This window comes from Chinchilla lanigera, unplaced genomic scaffold, assembly GCF_000276665.1.
Source record: "Chinchilla lanigera isolate Chin_1 unplaced genomic scaffold, ChiLan1.0 scaffold00007, whole genome shotgun sequence".
Taxonomy (NCBI): Eukaryota; Metazoa; Chordata; class Mammalia; order Rodentia; family Chinchillidae; genus Chinchilla; species Chinchilla lanigera.
In genome coordinates this window covers 17,066,443-17,076,382 of record NW_004955408.1, presented here as the reverse complement: position 1 = coordinate 17,076,382, position 9,940 = coordinate 17,066,443, and the positions used below count along the sequence as shown (strand labels likewise).

The window sequence follows — 9,940 nt, the reverse complement described above, 5'->3', positions numbered from 1 at the left end:
GGGGGGGGGGTGCAGGGAGAATAAGAAGGAGGAGGAGAAGAGGGAAAAAGATGGAAGAGGAGGACAAGAAGGAGGATGAGGAGAATAGGAGGAGAAAGAAGGAGAGAAGGACAGAGGAAGGGAGGAAGGGAAAGAGAGAGTTATGGGGGGAGGAAAGGGAGGAAGAAAGGAAACCTGATATATAATGGAAGTCAACATTCTTGTTAGAATGTGAGTTTACAGATAAGCAAGGAAATAGGCTGAAGTTACCCATATGGTAATAGGATTAGAGTTGGAGACCATTGTATCAGTTTGCAGTTAGCTTAACATGGATACATGTGGAGATACTTATAGTATAAGTGTACATGAAAGTCACTACACACAAATGTAATTTTTTGATCCACCAGCTAAGAGCATCCATAATACCTCAGTAGCCATGAGCACACTTAATGCTAAAGTCATGATTTCTCACACTATTCTCAAAGAAAAAGAATTAAAGCTCTTTAGAGAAATAAGTAATTCTAGGACTGGAGGAGAAAATATACCAGGCCAGAAGCACCTTGTATTGGCAGAAAGTAAGAACATCTTGAAAAAAATGGAGGGTGGAGCATGTGAAGAGAAATAAGACCAAATTTTAAAAGCTTGCAATATTCAAAATTGAAATAAATTGAGCAATTAATTAAATTAAGCAGTACACTGTATTGGCTATAAACCAAAATATAAAATAAATACACGTGGACCTATAAAATGATGGAAAAAATTTCTAAACAAATGAATGAGAAGAGATAAATTTTCCATATATAAAAATTCCAAATAATTTATTTGAATAGTCTTCCTGCAAGGAGTGAGAGTATAACATTCCACTCTTAAAAGATAAATACAAAAAAAAGTTAGATGAAAATACATTGAAAGTTTTCACCATAGAGAAATGATAAAGTTTGAGGAGATGAATATGTTTAACCTGATTTAAATATATACATAGTATATATTGCACAATATATACATGCATTACATGTACATATTACATAGTACCACACTAGCATGTACATATTTTATGTCCTTATTTTTTTAATTGACTTACATAATGACTTCCCTCCAAACAGTAAAGTATAAAAAGAAGGAAAAAGTATCACTTTCCCATGGAACAACCTGACAAATATAGTCAGGCAGGTAATCAGTCAGCATCTATAGTAGTAAGCTATGTTGATAGTATGTGTTCCTGATATGATAAGAAAAGTAAAGTTGAGAATCAATTTGTCTGTATCTACAAAAATCCCCTGAGATTTTTATTGCAATTGTCTTAAATCTAGAGGTAAATCTAGGAAGAATTTAAATCTTTACTATGTTGAGTTTCTCATCTGTGAACACAGTATGTCTTTCTGTTTACTTAAGTCACTGTAGATTTTTTTCAATAACATTTGCAATTTCAATATATAGTTCCTGAATATATTTTATTAGATCTTTTCTGAAATATTTCATCTGGAACATATTTCAATGCTAGTAGGATTTTTCTGGCTTTGATTTGGTTTCTAATTGCACTTTGCTAATATTAAGACCTGATCAACTTTTACGTATTGACCTAGTACCCCGTAACCTTGCAAAACTCACTTATTAGGTCCAGGAGTTTATGTTTGGTTGAGTAGTTATAGCCTCAGAATCTGAATTTTCTACATAGACAATCATGCTGTATTCAAATAGGGATGGTTTCATTTCTTCTTTTTCAAACCATTTCTTTATTTCTTTTTTGAATTTTTTTATTTTAAAGAGAGTAGTACAAGAAAGAGAAAAAAAAACAATAGCAGCATGCCAACATCACAAATATAAACAAGTTGATTATTACACTAGTCACCTCTTTCAGTAGAATAATCTTGACTAAGAGTAGTGAAAAAGGATTCCCTTCCTACATTCCTGATCATTAGGAACGTTAGGATCATTAGGAAGGGAGGTAATTATTTCATATGATATAAATATGATTTGGGCTTGAGGGGTTTTCTTTATGGATACAAATTATTAGGTTAATGAAATTCTCTTTTATTCCTATTTTTGAGGTTATTTTATGATGAGTGAATCTTGTACTTTAGCAAAACTATTTTTGCATCATTGATATAATAATGTAGATTTTCTCCTTTAAAAGTGTTAATTCAGTGAATTACATTGATTTTTTAGATATTAAAGTGAGTCTTACATTCTCAGAACAAAATAAACATGATATTATATATTGTGTGTTCATTTGCAAATATTTCATGGAGGATTTTTTGATACTGATGATGAATATAGTTTTAATGTTTTGCATTTTTTTCTTTTTTGTAATGTCTTTGTCTGATTTTTACACCAGAATAATGCTACTTTCGTAAAATCAGCTGCAAAGCATTACTTCCTGCTCTATTTGTTAGAAGAAATTATGCAGATTTTATGTGAAATCTTTAAATGTTTGCTAAAATTCACCAGTGAATGGTGAATTTGGGCTTATAGATCTCCTTTACAGAATTTTTTCACTATAAACTCAATACTTTAATAGTAATAAGGCCATTCAAGTTTCCCACTTCATCTTAAGTAAATTTTGGTCATTTGTATTTTTCAAGAAATTTGTACATTATATCTGCGGTTGAATTTATGTATATAGAGTGATTTGCAGGATATTTTACTATCCTTTTTAATGTCTGTGAAGTCTACAATGATACAAATTTATTTATTCCTGATACTGATAATTGTCGTTTCTCTTTTTCTCATTTTTGCTCAGTCTTATTAGCACCGTCTGAACACTTTTGACACTTTTCCAATTTTTATGATAGTCATTTTATAATTAGAATAACAAAAACTTTAATGCCATTTAAAATTTAAATTTATTTATGTATTACATGTGGATAATAAATGCCTACAATATGAGATTATATATAATTTAAAAGTTATAACACTCATAAAAGATTTTTACTATTTACATTCATCTGCTAGCTATTACAAGATCACCAAAGGAAACATTTCTGTAAGTAAATTAGAAAAATATAATTGTTTTCCATATTGAATAAACTGCAATATTTGTACTAGGATTTAGAGAGTTTAGGAAAGTATTTACATTTTAAAACATACTTTCCCACTACATTTTAATAAGGTTATCCACAATGAGACATATGGCATTTACTTAAAATTTTTAGTCACTTCTGAAAATAATTCATCAATATAAAAATTCAAAAATCTTTGCAAATATCTACAAAGAACAATGGAAAGTAGGAATTGCTTCGGAGGCACCTGACATTATTTCTCTGATGATCAGTCATATAAACTGAATCTTAGATTCCCAGGTAGATTTCCAATGACTATGCAGCCTAACTTCTCCTACACTTCAAATTAATCCAAATATAACTGCTATGAACTTGCTCTGAAAAGAAATAGGTCAGATATATACTTATAAACCTCACCTTTTATATTAGCATGTAGTCTAGAGAGAAAAAGAATCATGACTATATTTTCCAGAAAACCACTCCAAGTGAGCGGATACATTATAAACTCAGTTACCATCTCTCTTCCACAGAAAGATGTGCTAAGTTCCCTTCCTCTGAAACTAGGTAGAAACACTCTACCTGGCATTTGGAAGATGCCATTTTATGAAGACAGTGACCTCCTAAATATTGAGTTCTCAGAGTCCTATGAATTGCAAACAGGAATAAGGCCTGGGAAATAAGAAGAAAAGGACTCCAATTGTAGGAGAAAGAAGAGCATTAGATGAAGTCAACACACTCAGCCATGATTTATGCAATACTCAAGTACTAACTCTCAAGCCAATAGCATCTTTCCAGGCTATATGCAACCGCCAAATTACCATAAATTAAGCTCAGGCAAAAATAAGGCCATAAAATGGACATTTTACAGTGGCTATTGACTATGATGTTCGGTTTGCACTAAATCTTCTGAAACATTGTTACTTTGTCAACTGAATTAGTAATTGGTGTCTTCTTGGAAGGGAAATATATAAGGCTTCAAACTCCATATATATTACTCACCACAATTAAAGTCATTCGCTGTAAGAAGCTGCAATCTATATGCATCAGACTAATTATTTTGTGCTTTTTTACTAAGATAATGGTACACTGCTGCCAGTGGGCAAATCCCGATCATACATTATATCACACTTCCCAGCAATTTTGATGAAAACTACAGGTGGAGACAGATTATAATGGGAACATCTAATTGAAATTCATCTCCATTTTGCTTCAGATGGAAGACATGCTGCTTGAGCCCTGAAACATATTCAATTTCATTCAAATTGGATGCATTTTTTTTCAGGCAAAACTAAATTCAAAAAAATATGTATTTCAAAGGCAGAGTCAGGGGTACCATAAATGCTGACCACTTGGGTTCACCGGTGCTACTGCTGTCCAAGGTAGAAGCGAGCAGTAAACTCCCACTGCAGGTCATTAGGTTTGGTGAAACGTAGTCCACTGGCAGATAGCAATTCCAAGGCTTCACAAAGACCATGGGAAATACTGTGCAGTCCTTTAGTAATTTCCCTACAACTCCATAGCCAGGTCTCTCCATCAGCATGCAGGTCCTTATTATGTCCTTCTTCCATCTTCTACTTCTGGCCCCATTTCTAAGAACAGAAGATGGAAGTTTTCAAGTGAGACAATGAATAGGAAGACATCTTCTTCCTAAGCCAAAAACACTGAATGCACACATACAGTCCTGCACACACACGCACATTCTGACAATACTGACCTACATTCATTCATATATGTCCATACGCATTCATTATGTCTACGATTGCACCTGTGTATGATATGTATGTCCCCTTCTGTGCACCATAACATCCTTCATTGCTAATACAGCTGATATAATGGTTAACAAAGTATCAAATACTTAAAATAAAAAATGTCTAGGACTGATGGCATAGTGGTAGAACAATTGTCCAGCATATGTAAGTCCCTGGGTTTGATTCCCAGCACCCCAAATAAAAAAAGAAAAAACTTTAAAAACTGGAATGTTTCTGAGTTATTTTTGCTATTCCACTAGACAATACGCTTTTCAAGAACAATTCAGTCACTCATTACCATTCATTCAACCAATTTATGATGAGCAATGACTATATGGCAGGTACTAAGAAAGATGCCAGAAAAATGACAGTAAATTCAACTGTCTCAGCCTTCAGTAAGCTTTCCTTCCATGGGCAAAATGCAAAGAAGAGGTAAACATGGCTGACAGTGATGTACGCTATGAGGAAATATAACAGAAGGCAGGGAAAAGATTGATGGTGGGTGCCATACATATGGTGGTCATAGAAGAACTCTCTAAGAGGTTGTATTTTAGCCAAGACCTGAATGAAATGCGAGAGTATGCCTGATGTGTAACTGGGAGAAGGGCTTTCTAGGCAAGAGGACTGGAATGTCCAAAAGCTGGAGAGCCAGAGACTCGTAGCTGGAATACAACAAGAGAGAAGGGAAGACAGAAGGGAGATGAGGTTAGTGGAGATGAGGTTAGTAGAGAGAGAAAACAGAGGCAAAGGTAATTCTCAACCTTATAAATTTTGGTAATGACTTTGGTGTTACTATCAGTAAGATAGGAGCCATTGGAGAGTTTTGAACAGAGGGGAACCATGATGTGACTTTTACAGGGATTTTTCTGGGTGCTTTTCAGAGAAGCAATGGAAGAGAGAACGGAAAGAACCAAGCAGAGCAGTTAGGAGACAGCTACGTTAATCTACAGGAGAGATGATAGTAACATAAGCCAAAGTACTGTATGGCACACAGTAAGAAGAGATCAGTTCCTGGGTGTATTCTGAAGGTAAAGACTACAGGAGTTACTGATGGACATATTGATTGTGAAAAGAGTCAAAGATGATCCCAAAGTTTTTGCCCGAACAACTGGAGGAACAGAGTTGGACATGAAATGCCATAGGTGCTCAGATATGTTAGTAACGAGAAAGCATGTTATTTTCTTGATGTGATATAGAGAGTCCTTCCCAGTCCTCATCATGGCCCAGGAGTTTTATATTTGTAAAGGGAAAGTTGTTAGAATTCTAGCAAGTTAATTCCAATCCACCACTTTTCAGGGCAACCCATGGTAAGAATAAAGACGCTAAGGCATATCTGTAGTTATGAGGAGCAAAGGGTCCTAAGTCCAGCCATGATGATGGCTAACTGGAACAAAGGCCTTGACCCAAGACCCAATCTGGATTTTATCAATTCGTGAAGAAGAGAGTGGCTTGAGGAGGAGTGACTGCGAGAACAGTGGGAAGTATATGTGAGTGCCATGAACAGGGGTAGGCAGGAGGCCTGAAATCACTTCTGCAATATGCATAGAAAAAGATACATAGAAAGAATAATCTGCATAGCACAACTGAGGTAGTATCTGATGTTTTGGGGTTGGTGATCTGTAACCCTTTATGCCCTGGGAAGTCATAGCCTCTTATTTTGAGGCTTGATCCCAGCCAACAGCATGCAGGGTGGCTCTCCATCCTGCCTCACCTTGACTCACACACGTTTTATTAGGGAGCTACGAGGGGTGGAGAAACACTGCCCTGTCATCTTTGCTTCAAAGACTATGTATCAGCACCTCAGCTGGACCAACTGGCATTGCTCAAAGCCAATTGAAGGGATAAGGAAAAGTCCTGGCCAGCTCTGTACATATCAATACATGCAAGTAGGGTCAGGTTCAGCCCAAATGGAGGCCATTGCTCCTCCTTCAAGGGGAGTCACCCAGGTGGTCCCCCACAGGGTGACACATGACCCACATAAAGTGCCCATTCTCTACAACAGGCATATCATGAATTGAAAGTATGCTGTGGCACGTTGTATGCTGAGGGTCTTTATTGCTCACCATTGCTGATTTTACACCGTGCCCGTAGACTGCCTACCTTCCATTTTATGGGTGATGTCTCTAAGGAATGGAGGAGAATTGTGTCTTTTTTTCTCTTTTATTGATAACTATTTGACTGGTTACAGCACATGCAGTACTTTCCTATCTGTTAGGCAGACAAGAATAATGACATGGTCCTTGTTTTCTTAGAGCTTATGTTCCTTTGAGTGATGTAGACAATAAGTAAGCAAACAAGTCATAATTTTAGAAAATGATAAGTTCTATAAGAAAACAAACAGGATGAGGTGATCCAGCATCCCATGAAGGAGCTGCAGAGTGGTTGAGAATGTCCCATCAGAGGAAGAACATTCGTGCAGAGCGAGGCCTGATGGGTAAAGTCAGCCATGCGAGTGCCTGAAAGAAGAACATTCCAGGAAGCAGCAATAGCAAGCTCAACACATGAAAGCGGGAGGAAAGGTTTATGTGCTTGAGCAATACAACAAAAAAAATATGGGTTCTATGGCTACACCACTAGGAAACAGAGAAGCCAGAATGTGAACCTGGGTCTCTCTGGCTCCAAAGTCTGAGCCTTTAACTCCCAAGAAATTTTTCATCTGATTTTCTTTATTTGAACACATTTTGTTATAAGCTGCCTGAAGTCAAAGCTAACCATCCCCTCCTACACCACCCTACCTCAGTGAAGCAACAGTGTGAATATTATTTGTGTGTAATTTCTTCCTTCACTGACACAAACCTATCCATGATCCCTATGCTCCATTGAACAAGCTTAAATAAAACTGCTCTATTTGAGTACACATTTTTGTGTATATTTGTCTGTTTATTCATCTGTCTGTCCTACTACATACCAACACTTTCCCACTACTGTTTTCCTTAGAGAGAATGGGAGAGGAGCCCTGACTTATGGAAATCATACAAGATCAAAAAGTTAAATATCAACTAGAGTATTTTGAAAATTTATAAATTACCTAAGAGAAATAAATGCAGTAACATATTCCAGAGAGATTGGGATGGAGGTGGCTACTATACCTAGAGTAGAAGTGAAGGCCTCACTGGGAAGCATTTTAGAATATTTTTGAGCTAGATATAAGTGATGAGGAAGACCTGTGTTTGGAAAGTAACAATGTGACATTCCAAGAAACATGAGGAAGAAGTGCAAAGGTGCTGGGTATTTTAGCCAAAAGAGGCCAGGCTAGGATACTGGCAGGAGGCAGAAAGCAGTGGATGAACTTTAGTAAATATTTTAGCTGCTGAATCGGCCTGCCTTGCTAGTAGACTTGGTGTGATAAAGAGAGAAGGCAGAGCACCTGGGTGAGAGTGCTGCGTAGTCAGATGTGTTGGGTGAGAACAGCAGACAATAGCACAGTGGGGCCTCTTAGTCCTAAAGAAGTCCTAGAAGTGTCTAATCTTAGAAGTTTGGACATTTTGAAAATGGAAGGAAGATTGAACAGAATACTTACATAAATATCCTGAAGATACAGTGAATTTAAAATAAAGGGACAGGAAAAAAATAAAATAAAATAAAATAAAATAAAGGGACAGGGATAAGAAAACTATGCATAAAGTAAAGCAAAGAGCAGGGAGATCACTATAGCTACAGGTCACACATCCTCTAGGTACGTTATATATGTGAATAAAGACACACTCAACCTTTACAACATTCATAAAGTAGGTGCAACTTCTATCTCCAGTTTACAGATGAGAAAACTAAAGCAAAAAGAAGTAAAAGTGCTTCATCAAGAGTAGCAGAAACAGGGTGAGGGAAAAGAGAAAAGAAAGGGGAAATTATGTATGTATGTATATACAGGATAGCTAACATAATTGTACTACTGACTTCTATTGCTTTACTGAAAGGAACAGTTAATGATTATTTATTTGATCAATCTTGCATGTCTCTATCTGTTTTCATGAGAAACCACTTTGAAGATATCATTACGTAATACAACAACCATTGTTAATTTCCTACCACTTTGTCTGTAACTCTGTATTGCTTGTATTGTTCTTATGCTATTTTGTAAATGGATGTCTGTTTGTTAATATGTTTTCCTTCTTTTACCTTTTAAATAAATTGTAAAAATATATAAAAAAAGAGTAGCAGAAACAAACATCAGTTTCTTCACATTAGTCTGAGGATCTAACCTGATCCGCAGTCTAGTTTCTTTCTGTAACGAAATATGGGCTTTACTCAAACAGGAAAGGGAAATGCATGGTAAGTACTTCTGATGCTGCGACCTGACCCAAACCACAATTTCTTTAGCTTGTGCTCTCTGCACATGTGAATTACAATAATGAGCAACAATACCTCGTGTTCACTGACAACACACCACACACTAGGTGTTTGTCTACATTCTCATTTATGCTTCCCAGCGCATTTATGAGACAGGAACAACAAATCTTCCTCTTTTCTCTCTGAGTAGAAACTGAGGCACAGAGAAATTAAATAGCATGCCAACAGTCACATGAGTACTGTAAGTGGGAAAGTCAGACACTGGTGGTATTTTGCTATGGTCTCTACAGGCTGCTTCACCTGAGACTCAGAAGCGAGTCCTCTCTTCCTGGGTGTGTGACCTCATCATCAGCTGAGTCAGTAAACTTCCTCTTTGAGTTATCAGTCTCTATCATGTTAGGGCTCTGTACAGGCCAGTGACTCCTTCACTAAGGAAAGAAGCTGAAATTCTAGACCAGAGCTACAGCTAAACCTCCAGGGAGTCCATGGATAATTTCCATAAAGGTTCTTTCAGTGCTATATGTTAAAATGTGCTCAAATCTTAACATACAATATCACCAAAATAAAAATTAATCCACTCCTTCTGATGTGAGTTATAGTTACAGATGACCATTAAAAGTGTGCTGTAAATACACTGAAAGAAATAAATTAATTGAAAACAAATATCACAGCCAAATGAAATCTCTTAGGAGGCATAAGCAATCTGGTTTCTTTAAAGAGAGACGTTGAGAATAGCCAGCACAAAGACCATGTTGGTTAAAAATATAAATAGTGGACCCAATCCCGGAGGCCAGGACGCGAGAACAAAGACCCCGGTGACACTGCAGACTGAGTTTCTAGGCGCTGGGAGGCCCAGGGGACGGGTGGGGCGAGCAGGCCCTCGGAGCCGGCCGAGCAGGCTCCCCCAGCCCCCCGCGCCTTGCGCCT

The 9,940-nt window shown here is 36.9% G+C and overlaps 1 long non-coding RNA gene across 1 annotated transcript in view; it reads right to left on the bottom strand.

Moving 5' to 3' along the window:
- Positions 1-4,046: 4,046 nt before the first annotated feature.
- LOC106147254 overlaps positions 4,047-9,940 on the bottom strand; it is a 44,089-nt gene continuing 38,195 nt past the window's right edge. The window contains exon 3 of the long non-coding RNA XR_001232050.1: positions 4,047-4,567. This is a non-coding gene — a long non-coding RNA (uncharacterized LOC106147254). The remainder of the gene's footprint in view (positions 4,568-9,940) is intronic.